Source organism: Gavialis gangeticus, unplaced genomic scaffold, assembly GCF_001723915.1.
Source record: "Gavialis gangeticus isolate Ggan-Ray unplaced genomic scaffold, GavGan_comp1, whole genome shotgun sequence".
Classification (NCBI taxonomy): domain Eukaryota; kingdom Metazoa; phylum Chordata; order Crocodylia; family Gavialidae; genus Gavialis; species Gavialis gangeticus.
Genome location: NW_017729014.1, coordinates 9,053,218 through 9,064,932, shown reverse-complemented (window position 1 = coordinate 9,064,932; position 11,715 = coordinate 9,053,218). Strand labels below are relative to the sequence as shown.

Sequence of the window (11,715 nt, the reverse complement as noted above, 5' to 3'; positions counted from 1 at the left end):
CTTCAGCGGGGCGGCGGGGGCGGCCGCGCGGCTCCACGCGCACGCAGGACACACGGAGCCCCTCCGAAGAGCCACCCCATGGCCAGGGCCCCTCGGGCCGGATCCGGCTTCCTTTGGCCCGGGGGCACGTCTGGGCTGCGACGAGCATCCGCAGCTCGCTGCCTCCTGCGCGTGGTATGAGCACATCTGTCAGCCCGGGGGTTATTTTCGGCTCCGCACAGAGGAGGATCTGCCTGGAGGAGCCGGGGCTGCCCCGCTGCCCGCGCCCGGCTCCCGCTGTGGGGGCAGCCGGTGCCGCTTCCCGCCGAGCCGCCACTTACGATGGCAGCGCCGCGGAGCGTGCAGGGGAGCCGGGCGGCCCGGGGCGTGCTGGCCGCTCTCTAGTGCACGGGGCTGCCATGGACCTGCTCGCCTGGATCCTGCCGCCGCTGGTCCTGCTGTGCGCCCACCAGCACGCCTGCATCAGGTACGGGGCCGGCGCCGGGGCCGGGGCCGGGGCCGGGCGGGAAGTTGGAGCGCCGGGGAGCTCTGCAATGGGACGGGGGCGGGGGGAGCCGAGCCATGCATCCTCAGCCTGGGCACCGAGCAAGCAGCCCGGGTCTCCGCCCCCGCTGCCGCTGCCACGGGCCCTCCTGCGCGGGCGTGATGGTTTCGGGGATGGGGCAGAGGTGAGGGGAGGGCACTGGAGACCCGCTTGCCCACGCCTGGCTGTTTGGGGGTAAGTGGCCCAGGTGGTTCCCGCAGAGATCGGGTATTGCCCCTGTCCTGCAGCAGGTTTCCGCGGGCCGTGTCTGGATGCAGAAGCAACCCCCTGCTTTCACCTGGGCCAGGCAGGGGTTGAAAATAGCCACTGGCCCGTGATTTGTGTCCCAGCTCCCCTGGTCACGCGGGGCGGTCAGTGGCCGGAAGGTGCAGTATAACACACACAAGTATTCTTATTATTTTAGCAATTACGCTTCTCAGCCTGTGACTTCAAGGTCTGTTTCCAGGCTTAGCAACTGCCTGGATGTGTGCAACATATAATTTCTTACATACATGATTTTATTACCGGATTAATTGCTTAGTTACTTGGCCTTCTTCCTCCAGCTACACACTAGTGATGAACTGTTTGTTAGAAATGTATGTATTTTGAGGCAGGGGAGTGGAAACGCAAAGGAAATGCTGCTTTGCTTTTCGGATTTCATTTTTGGTGTTCAGATAATGTTAGTGATTTATCTGGAATGGCCCAAAGCAAAAGGCTTCCTGAATACAAAGAAAGGTGGCTTTTTTAGTATTGTGTAGTCTTCTGAAAGCTCAGGGGACAACCTATTTCTTCTGGTAGGTCATTTGTAAACCCTATAGAGAAGGAAAGGATTCAATCCTGGAAACAAACCAAGGTGTAACTTTCCTCACTGTGTAGTCCCATTGAGTTAATGGAACTAAACACGTGAGTAAAATGCCTTGTACGTGTAAATGTTCACAGTATTGGAACCAAAGTTTATAAGTAATGAAAATCTTCCTCAGTTTTTTGGTGGCCACCATAAAACTAGTGAAGGTTGGCACAGGTGGAGAGAGTGGGACTCAATATAATGGGCTTGAAAGCTGTTTCCAGTTGGCTTTAGGGCTGGATAAGGAAAAGAATTTCCTGGTTGTATATATCAGGCAAATAAAGTGTGTGGATACTAAAGCTGATCTTCTGTTATTGAACCTATATTTAAAACAGAGTGGAAACTGGTTTTCATTGTGTTTGCTTAGAACCTGATCCAAAGCCCATTGAAATCAAAGGAAGTCTCAGTTTCAATGGGCTTTGGAACAGGCTCTGAGTTGTAAAGACAATTCCTAGCGCTACCACATTTGCCAGCAGAATGCTTGGAAATAGAAAACTCCCTCTCTGCAGTGTCATTCCTTTTTCTCATTGAACAGCTCAACAACAGCACTATCTTTGGCTTAAAAACCATCGAAGAAAACATTTTAGAAGTGTGTATTTTGCATTAGCCCACCAAAGCCTTATTATTGAGCAACCTGGGGAATTGCACGGCTGAGGCTCCTGGGCAAATGCACTGAAGTTTTATGTAGGCTAACCGATGGTACTGACTTATAACCTCAGTATCTTGTTCTGATCAGTTGGACTGGCATATGTCTCTTGAATGTGAAAAAGCTCAACCTTTGAGGGGCTGAACCTTTGCACCTTTCTTGTTCTTTTGCACGCTCATTGTCAAAATACACAGATGCAATCTGGTTTATACAGGAGAAGGGGTTTTAATATGGGCATCTTTTACTAGTAGTTTTGTTCACTGAGATGACAATGTAAAATTCTGTCAATAGTTACATTTCCATTTAGTGATCTAATTTTGGTTTTAAAATATAATATACCTAGAGCATAATAGGCGTGTGTACACATGTGCTTTAATGCACAGTAGCCTATTTTACTGTACATTAAAGTGTCACATAAAAAAGTTTGATTATGCTAATGCACAGTAAAATAGGCTACTGCATTAAGTGTCACTTAAAAGCTGTGCGTTCATTACTGCACATTAAGGCAGCCTAATGCTCATTTGTTTAGTACCTCACATTAGAGATACTAAATTTAATGTGCATTAGAAAAGTGCCTTAAAGCATATGTAGATGTGCCCAGTGACAACAGGAGTGTCCAAGTGGTTATTCAAAAGGAGGTGGTGTTTAGACGATCCTAGGGTGACTGCGCGTGAAAGCTTGCCAAGAAATTTTTCCCCCAACTACTCAGTTGGTCTAATAAAAGATATCACATCTACTCAAAGAACCTTGCCTGCCTACATTCCTCAGGACAAATTTAGGCTTCTTGAGGATCAACTTTTGTGTAACATGCTAAAATTACTGTTATTTTTTACATTTTTTGTCACACTGGGAAGAAGAGAACACATGTAGTATGCCAACCATTGTAGTTTGTGAACCCTGTTGGACTTCTCTTAAAAAAGACTAATTGAAGAAGTTTCTCTGGAACGCGCGCTATTTGACATGAGTCAATGGGCCAGACTCAGCCTGAAGGTCACTGGAGGTGCACCACTTAGACCTGGGTTAACTTTAGCTTACCAAATTTATTATGAAATTTTGGATGGGTAATTCTGAGAGAGAGAGACTGTTGGAAAATCCGCATTTATTGGCCTGCAAACTCTTTAGGGCCCGAACTGCTGCTTGGACAAAACTTGGTACACAGTAGTCACTACCTTAATATACATCAATAATAATGACTGAGATTTTCTAAAGAAAACCTAGTCAAATCTATTCTCTCATGCTGGGAGAGATTCAGGTGCAGTGCTTAATCCTACTACTATTTATAGGAATTATCCTTAAGAGTTCATAAGCCCCTGATTCCATAACACTGGGGAAATGCCTTGTAATTCTCTAATTGGCAACAGAAGCATCATTTTTTCATACCTGTTTTTGAATTCTTCGGTTTCAAACATGATCCTTGTCTACTTGTATATAATTAGCTATTCTTTGCAATGTATATCTTTCAATCTTTTACTCCTAGTCAAGAAAAAAGCTTTAAAATGTGAAATATATGCAAAGAGTAGACTACTTTATGTTGTTTAAAACTCACAGAGAAATGGAAATAAGGGCTTTTACATTCATAGGATTGCCATGAAATAAGCCTAATGCCTTCCAATTCCATTTTAAATTATAGAACATATTTACAGTGAGTTTCACTTAGACTGGAGGATGGCAGATGTAAAAGACATATTGCCCTAGACAGTATTGGAGCCTGATACAGGCCAGATCATTCACTGACCCCACTTAATCTTTAAAGAGCTTTTAGCAAGAAAAAAATGGCATTGACAATGCTCTGAATGGGATATTGGTCCTCTGAAAAAATGGTAGCAAAAGGAAACAAATTCATCCCAAAACACCACATCACTCACAGCCAGTCATTCAATAGACTGGCATGTGAATTCTCCAAAAGGACCTATGCCGATGTCAATGTCTAGATTAAGAGATTTCTTTCATAAAGGCTACCCTTCTGCCTGGATTAACTGAATTATTTAATAGGTCTTTTCACTTAAAATGGTCAAGAAATGTGCCTGGAGAGGGTAAAGAGTGTACACTATCTCACTATCTGGAAAGGTCTACGCAGAATTTGTGCTATTCCAGTTGATAGACATGCCTTCTCTAAGCATGCTCCATTAGTGAGAGTGCTTTGATTCTTTAGCTCTCCAACGGAAGGCATCATCTGGATAGGAAAGAGCAAGGGGCAAATATTCCTCACATTCCAACCAGTGGTTGTGCTTTTAGCTCTAGAAGAGATGCATTTCCTGGAAATCTCATTTGAAAGAGTTTCTTTCCCTGACTGATGTCAAGAACAGACTTGTTAGGCACAAAAGAGCTTTTCTTAGATTATATAAGCAACTGCAAAAATTAACTTCCTGTATATTTATAGAGGACTAAATCCTTTTGTCTGACCATGGAGAAAAAATAGGTATTTATTCATTATTTAAACAAATTATTAAGAAAGTATTAAACAAAATATTAAGCTTCCAATTGCACTGAAGTTCAAGCAATGGAAATATGGCATACTTTGGATAATGCAGCCATTGCCCTGAAAAGGTGAGAGTAAAAGGCTGCAGGTGAGAGTTAAAAAAACCTTGTCTTGATCTACAGCTTGCAGAGAGCTTTACAGAAAGGGTTATACTGGTATTCATGAGCTTACTGCTCTTTAATCAACTTGACCCCTTCTTTAGCTTCATGCAGGATAAAGATAAGCTATTTTTTCATTGCATGCTGTAGCAAGCTCCTGCAGTTTTATAAATATATAAAGTCCCTTTCACTACAGAGCAACACTATACAACAGCTTAGGTCAAGAAGTGAAGCTGCTGAATCAACTAAAGGTTGAGAGGGCAGCTCCCTTTCTTCCCATCCTTATTGCTTGGATGTAAATCCTCCCCAACTTGTATTTCTATGCCAGTCCTCATGTTACTATGTAAAATGCATTAATAATTTCTCCACAGGTAATCACTCCCTGCTCATCAAAGGTAAAACAAATTCTTCACACAGTCCTAAAAACTGGTGTCAGGTAGAGGAAAGTCCATAGCACTGGGGCAGGCATATTATGGGGCTATAGCACTGTCTTCTAAAGATAATCTTCCGTTTATGTGCTGCATTACTGTTTGCTACTCTCCATGCTGATTTGGGGCCTGTGGATTGGTATAAATTTGGTGCTGGTGTATCCCTCCAAAAGGTTCTTCAAAGGGAGTAGTAAGAGATTCTTTGGCCTTGTTGCTTCCTCTGTCATCCCCTCTCTCTTCACTCAAATGGCAGACTACTATGTCATGCAAAAAAGCTCTGCAATGTATGTCACTCCAGCTGGAAGTTTCCTATATGGTCAAGGGGTGCATCTACATGGAACACTTTTGTCTACATGTGCTGACCCTTACTGTGCAGTAATTTCCTCTACTCAGCAGTTAATATGCTATCTGCAAATGCAAGTAGCAAATTAACAGCTGAGTAATTACTATGCAGTACGGCATGTGTAGATGGTCAACCAGAAGCAAATTTACTCCTCGTCAGCTGGGCAGCAGGGGACAGGAGATTGCTCTCTGCCCCCAGGACTTGCCTGCTGCTGGGGTGGGCTCTGCCATCAGAGCCTGGGTGGAGACAATGTCCTCCTGCCCTGGTAGCAGCGAACTATATCCTAGCCCCTGCTCTGCCATTGGGCTGGGAGCTTCATGCATGGGGAAAGTTCCTTGCTCAGCCTGGAGCTGGCTGGGACCTGCCCCTGAGTGGGACAGTTCCTGGCCAGACCCAGCCTGCATGTGGAAGTCTGCATGTGCAGCCTGAAGGTGGCTAGTAACTGTCCTGTTTCAGGCAGTCCCCAGCCAGCTCTGGGCTGCACATGCAGACTTCCCTGTGCAGTCTGGGGCTGGCCAGAAACTGTTCCGGTCAGGGGCAGGTTCAAGCCCTGCAGATTTTTCCCAGCCCTGTGCCCCAATCAGGCAATCAAGGCATGGGGCTTGGAAAGAGCTGCAGAGGAGGGGCAGGTCCTATTCCCCTGCCCTGATCCTTTGGTGAGGTGGCTAGCAGCTAGCTGGGGACTTACTGCTAGCTGCTAGAGACTTACTGCTAGCTGCCCCACTAGTGAATAAGGGCTTGGACGTGCCTCTTCCCTGCAACTCTTTCCAAGCCCCCTGCCCCTGATTGGAGAGCTGAGGCCAGGAGCTCCTTGCTGCTGAGTTAGTGGGGCATTGTCCCCACCTGGGCTCCAGTGGCAGGCAGCTCCCATGGGCAGAGAGCAATCTCCCAGCCCCCCACCAAAAGACAGCTGTTTCCTGCCCCATGCTCCCTGCCAGCCCCTAGGCTAGAACCAAAGGAGAGCCTAGAGATCCCCCTGGCTGGTGCAGGGCCAATGGGGGCAGAAGTAGATTGCTGTCAAAAGCAGCTAATCTGCTCCCACATCCCTGCACATGTAGATGCCTGCCTTAGGTGGGTTTACTCCTGAGTAATTTAGTCACTCCTCAGCATTTGCACATGTAGATGTGCCCACTGACTTTAGTATTACCCTGATAAGCTATGGTGATTTGCATCAGCTGATGATGTGACCTGAAGGCTTTTTTAAAAACTGAGCTGAGCATTTTCTTTAAAAGTCTGTTCTATATTGCACTGGGGAATTTTCAATAAAACTCCCTATAGATTAAACTTTGTGGGTGCATCTACACGTGTGTTAATGCACCTTTGCTACTGCGCATTAAGTTTAGTACCTCTAGTATGAGATACTACATTAGTGCACAGTAGCTGGTGCTACTGCACAGTAGCAAAGGCACACAATCTTTTTGTGACAATGTACAGTAACCGTAGACTAATTATACTGTGCATTAGCACGGCTTTTGTTGTGACGTACTAATGTGCAATAGACTTAGTCTACTGCACATTAAGTGTCTCGTGTAGACATGCCCCAAATGTCATAAGTGCAGAAGAGACTGTCACTCAAGAATTGGGCTCTATATCCACACCCACAGATGTTCAGCAAGCGGCTGCTTCACTTGGTGCAAATCTATTGTCATATGAGACAGACAGATGCTTATTCCTACTAAAACACAAGGCATTAGATGACCCTTGATTTTTAACCCAACATTGTCCTATTAACTTATCTTAGTTCTTCTGTGCTCCTTAATGCTAATACATAGAACATTGACACAAGATAATGATATCCCACTGCTATATACTGTAATTGCTGAGGCTTTTACAGAAAAAAATGTCAGGGGAAAATTAGGTGATTTTTATTTTGCACAGAAGATGATGCTCCTGACAGTTCTCTTACAATGATATTATTTCTGCTATATTGCAAGTGACTGATTATGAGTCAGTCGTTCAGGCATGATTCTTGATGCAGGCATATGAAAGAGGAACTACAAAGTTTTCCTTAAATTTTTCAGGCTTTGCTTTGAAATAATAGATAAAATGATTTGAACTTGTAGAATATGTTGCATGTAATGATTATCAAACACTGTGCAAACAAGCACCAAAGGCAAGATCCTTCTGTCTTTACATAATAGGACCCAAAGACAAGCCCAAGGGATAAGTAAGGGATTCATGAACAGTAATAATTACTTCACCCACTGCTACAGTGTAACTACCTCTGGTACTGAATATGTCATCTGGTTAAAAACACTAAACAAAACTGTAAAACAGTTTGGAACAAAAGAGAGGAGGAATACTGTACTCAGCTAAAACCGTGTGGGGGTTTTTGGGTGGAATATAATTATTAAAATTGGTATTAAGCCAAGATATCCAGGATAACAACTGTACACCTGCAAATGGGATACAGGGTTTTTAATTAACAAGATCACAATTCTCTATTTTAGGTCAAGACTTACAAAATTACAAACAAATACATTTAAAAACAAAAATATTAAAAACATCACTGTATTCACTAATCTGCAAACATTTTGGTTGTGTTTCCACTCAATCAGCTGGTTGCCTCAGTGGTTGTATCTACATGACACACTTTACTGCACAGCAGACTAATTTGCTGCACACTAATGTGCCACCGTCTACATATGTGTGGCAATTAGGGAACAGCAGACTAAATTACAGCTTGACCAGATAGTCCTGTCAGATACAAGTATCTGGCAACGCAGTAAATTTCTGTTCATAAATGTATGTGTAGACGGTGACATCAGGATTAGTTTATTCTGGCTCAAATTAAGCTAGAATATATTGAGCCAGAGTATATTCAGTCTCATTAATTGCACATGTAGACACACCCAGTGTGCATGTCTACATATTCATTAAAACAGGTATTAATTTAATGTGCTGTTATTAGCGCAGATGAATGCTTTATGTGTGACACTTAATGCCCATTGTACTAAATATATTGTATATTAGCACAGATGAACGCTTTTGTGTAATGTTTAATGCCCATTGGACTAATCTACTGCACATTAGTGCATTAGCACGGTTTTTGCCAGGTGAACTAATGCACAGTAGAATTAGTTCAAAGGGCATTAAGGGTTGCATGTAGACACATAGGCACATTTACATGAGATGCTTAATGCCATTGGACTAATTTTACTGCGCATTAGTGCACCTGGCAAAAACCGTGCTAATGCACAGTGATTAGTCCAATGGGCATTAAGCATCACACAAAAAGCATTCAACCACAGTAATGTAGAGTAGCACCAATTACGGCACATTAAGTTAGTACCTGTTATTACAGGTACTAAACTTAATGCACTGTAATTATGGCACTTTAATGAACATGTAGACGCACCCACTGATACCCCAAATAGGACAGGGAATGCAAAAAGAAAGAAAGAAACCACTAAGCTGCAATGTTTGCCATCCACTGCTGAAAGAAAAATCCAGAACCTTGAACTTGGGTCTTAGCACGTATGATGAAAGGGCAAGAAACCAAGGAGATAAACATCTAAGTTAGACAGACAGGGGTAAGTGAGCAGGTTTTACAGGTGAAAAGAAAAACCTACAGTTGTATAAATTGACATAGCCTCCATCAAAAGCAATTAGACTATTCATATTTACACCAGCTAAGGATTTGGCTCATGAAGTCTTCTGAGGTGCTTCCATGAAAAATGAGACTACAGGTTTAAAAATGAGACAGAAGCATTAGAAATATATGAGATACATATTATAGATAAATAGATAAATAGATAAGGGAGTCTGTGGCAAGGGAACATTATAAAGGCATTTAAAAAAGCATCCGTAACCTTAAAATGTTTTACAAGCTAATGAAATTTCACTGTTGGGCAATAACTGTCCTAGTACTTTTTCTAAGGAGACTTTAAATCTTGACAGCTCTATTAACTTAGAATGGCAATGTCTCTGTTACTCAGACCTTACATTCACATGCTGCTATCCCAGAGCTTTCTTACATAATTACCTCCATGTATGAGGCAAAAGGTATCATCACCAGGGTAATCAAATATTTCCCTTCCTGCCCAGCATGAAAGGAAGAACTGTTTGGTGCCAAATACTGTATTAAGTGTAAATTATGAGCTGAATACACCCAAGAGCTGTACATTTTGGGGGAAAAAATGTTTGCTTATGTGGGTCAATGTCATATGAATGTTCTCCGTATGTCCCAAGGCAGGCACTGCTTATGGTATATTAGTCTGCAGCCTTTCATCAATATTTAAGAAGGTTCTTCTGTTATTAATGATATATCTTTTAAACTCCATGCTTATTGCAAAGCTGAGTGGAAATTGCTGCACCAGTGATCAGACAGCTCTTATATGATCTTTGCATTGACATATACGAGTGTCTTAGAGTCCTGAGAGTTTCTGTCTTACATTGCTGTGTAGGGTCAAATAACAAACCCTTCTCAGCTCAATAACCATTTTACCCATGTGAAGGTTTTTAAACTAGTTCTCTCATTATATGAAAAGGGGAAGCTGGAGAGGTTATGCTGTCAACTCAGTGCAAGTGCAACTCTTGTTAACTTTAACTTGAGCTGGGAACTCCCAGTGTCTGACACTGTAAAATGAGCTCTAATGATCAAATGCAGGTGTGAAGACACCTGAGACATGCAAAGCATGTTTCCAGAATAGTTTTGCTGCCTTTCTCAGCTTGCTGTCTCTTTTGACCAAAGGTTTGCAAAGCATGGCCACTCTGTTCAAAAAGTTTTGGATCCCCCAAATTTTGCTTTGTTTTTTTTCCCTGTAGTTGCAATGGCCAACAGTACTTTTCAGATGAGCAGGGATGTCAGCCCCAGTCTCCTGGCTAAATTCCAATGCAGTAATTATGTTCTTCTTCCTTAAACTCCTCCTGCTGTTACAATTAGATATATTCTTCACTTTCTGACCTAAGCTGTTGTGTAGCGCTGCTATCAGCTATTGGATAGCTGCTATATTCCTCTACTGGGGTAGCTACATTTACAGTATGTGAACAGCTTTGTAGTCCTCTGGGACCCCTCCACTTCACCTCCATCTGATTTAAGGAGTGAGCCCTACCATATGCTCAGCATTATCATTCTTTGACACAGAGTGACTGTCTTATTCTCTCTTGTCATTTCTGTGGCTGGTGCAAATAGGGAAAGGACTTCTGTGACATTCCACGTCCCTTGTAGATGCTTTCTCAGGACAATTAATCCTTTATTCTTCCTTTCCTATGTCAGACTGAACCACTTTTCAGAAATCCTGTCTTCTTTCACATTTAATTGGACCTAGAGGTTTATGGGGAGGAGCCCAGAATTAAATCACTAGCCGTGGCCTTAGGGTACTGGTATAGGTTATCTTTAAAACATTTTAATCTGTGGAATTGTATGCCATCAGAAATGCTTAACGCCATCTCAGACCTGCACGACTGTGACTTGCCACTATAGGGCAGGCAAGTGGGGGCATGGGCAGGAGCTAGGACTCTATTCTCTGGTAGGGGAAAGGAGGGGAGGTGGCATGCAGCTTGGAGGCTGAGAAGGAGATGAAGGGAGAAGGGACACTTAGCAAGGAAACTGCTTTTATCTCTGTTGATTTAGCACCGGTTAAAGGTGCCCTAGAGCAGTGGTCTCCAAACTTTTTTGATCGCACACCCCTATCAGCAAAAAATTTTTGAGCATGCCCCCCCAATACATGTATATTTATATTCGCGCACCCCTATCAGTAAAACATTTTTGAGCATGCACCTCCAATATATGTATATTTATATAAATATACATCTAAATAGAAGTTCTAATGTTTTCTTCCTGCACCCCAATTGATCGTCTTGCGCACCCCACTTTGGAGACCACTGCCCTAGAGAATGAAGTTCTGAATTTATCCACACGGTATACATAGCAAAGGCAGAAATAGGACCAACCTCCACCCATGTGCCTCAGCTGTGGCCTGGAGGGAATGAAAGAGGTCTCCATATCATCATTCTATCCTTCATATATTGTTCATGAGGTGACAGAGAGCAAACAGGCAAGAAACCGTGCTGTCTAGCTCATGCTCTGATCTGTGAGTTAGAAGAGCTGAACTCTGGCCCTGGTTCTGCTGCTAGCTTGCCATGTGGTGTCGGGAAGTCACTCTGCCTGTTTCCCGATGTGAGAGATGATTTTGAGTTTCTTTTGCAAAGTGCTTTGAAATATATGGATGACACATAAGTGCTAAGCAAAGCTTTGGTAGGTGCTTGCTGTCTGTCTGGGTCAGGGGTGGGCAAAATACGGTCCACGGGCCGCATGTGGCCCACCAGCCCATTCTATCTGTCCCACGGCACCTCTAAAAATTTTAGAAAATTAATTTTTATCTGCCCCTCGCTGCCTGTCAAAGATGACAG

The 11,715-nt window shown here is 43.4% G+C and overlaps 1 long non-coding RNA gene across 1 annotated transcript in view; it reads right to left on the bottom strand.

Moving 5' to 3' along the window:
• Window positions 1-2,176: 2,176 nt before the first annotated feature.
• The window catches only part of LOC109293647, a 13,840-nt gene continuing 4,301 nt past the window's right edge, over window positions 2,177-11,715 (bottom strand). Inside the window, exons 3-4 of the long non-coding RNA XR_002096354.1 lie at window positions 7,972-7,978; window positions 2,177-2,187 (exon numbers count right to left, since the gene is read on the bottom strand). This is a non-coding gene — a long non-coding RNA (uncharacterized LOC109293647). The remainder of the gene's footprint in view (window positions 2,188-7,971; window positions 7,979-11,715) is intronic.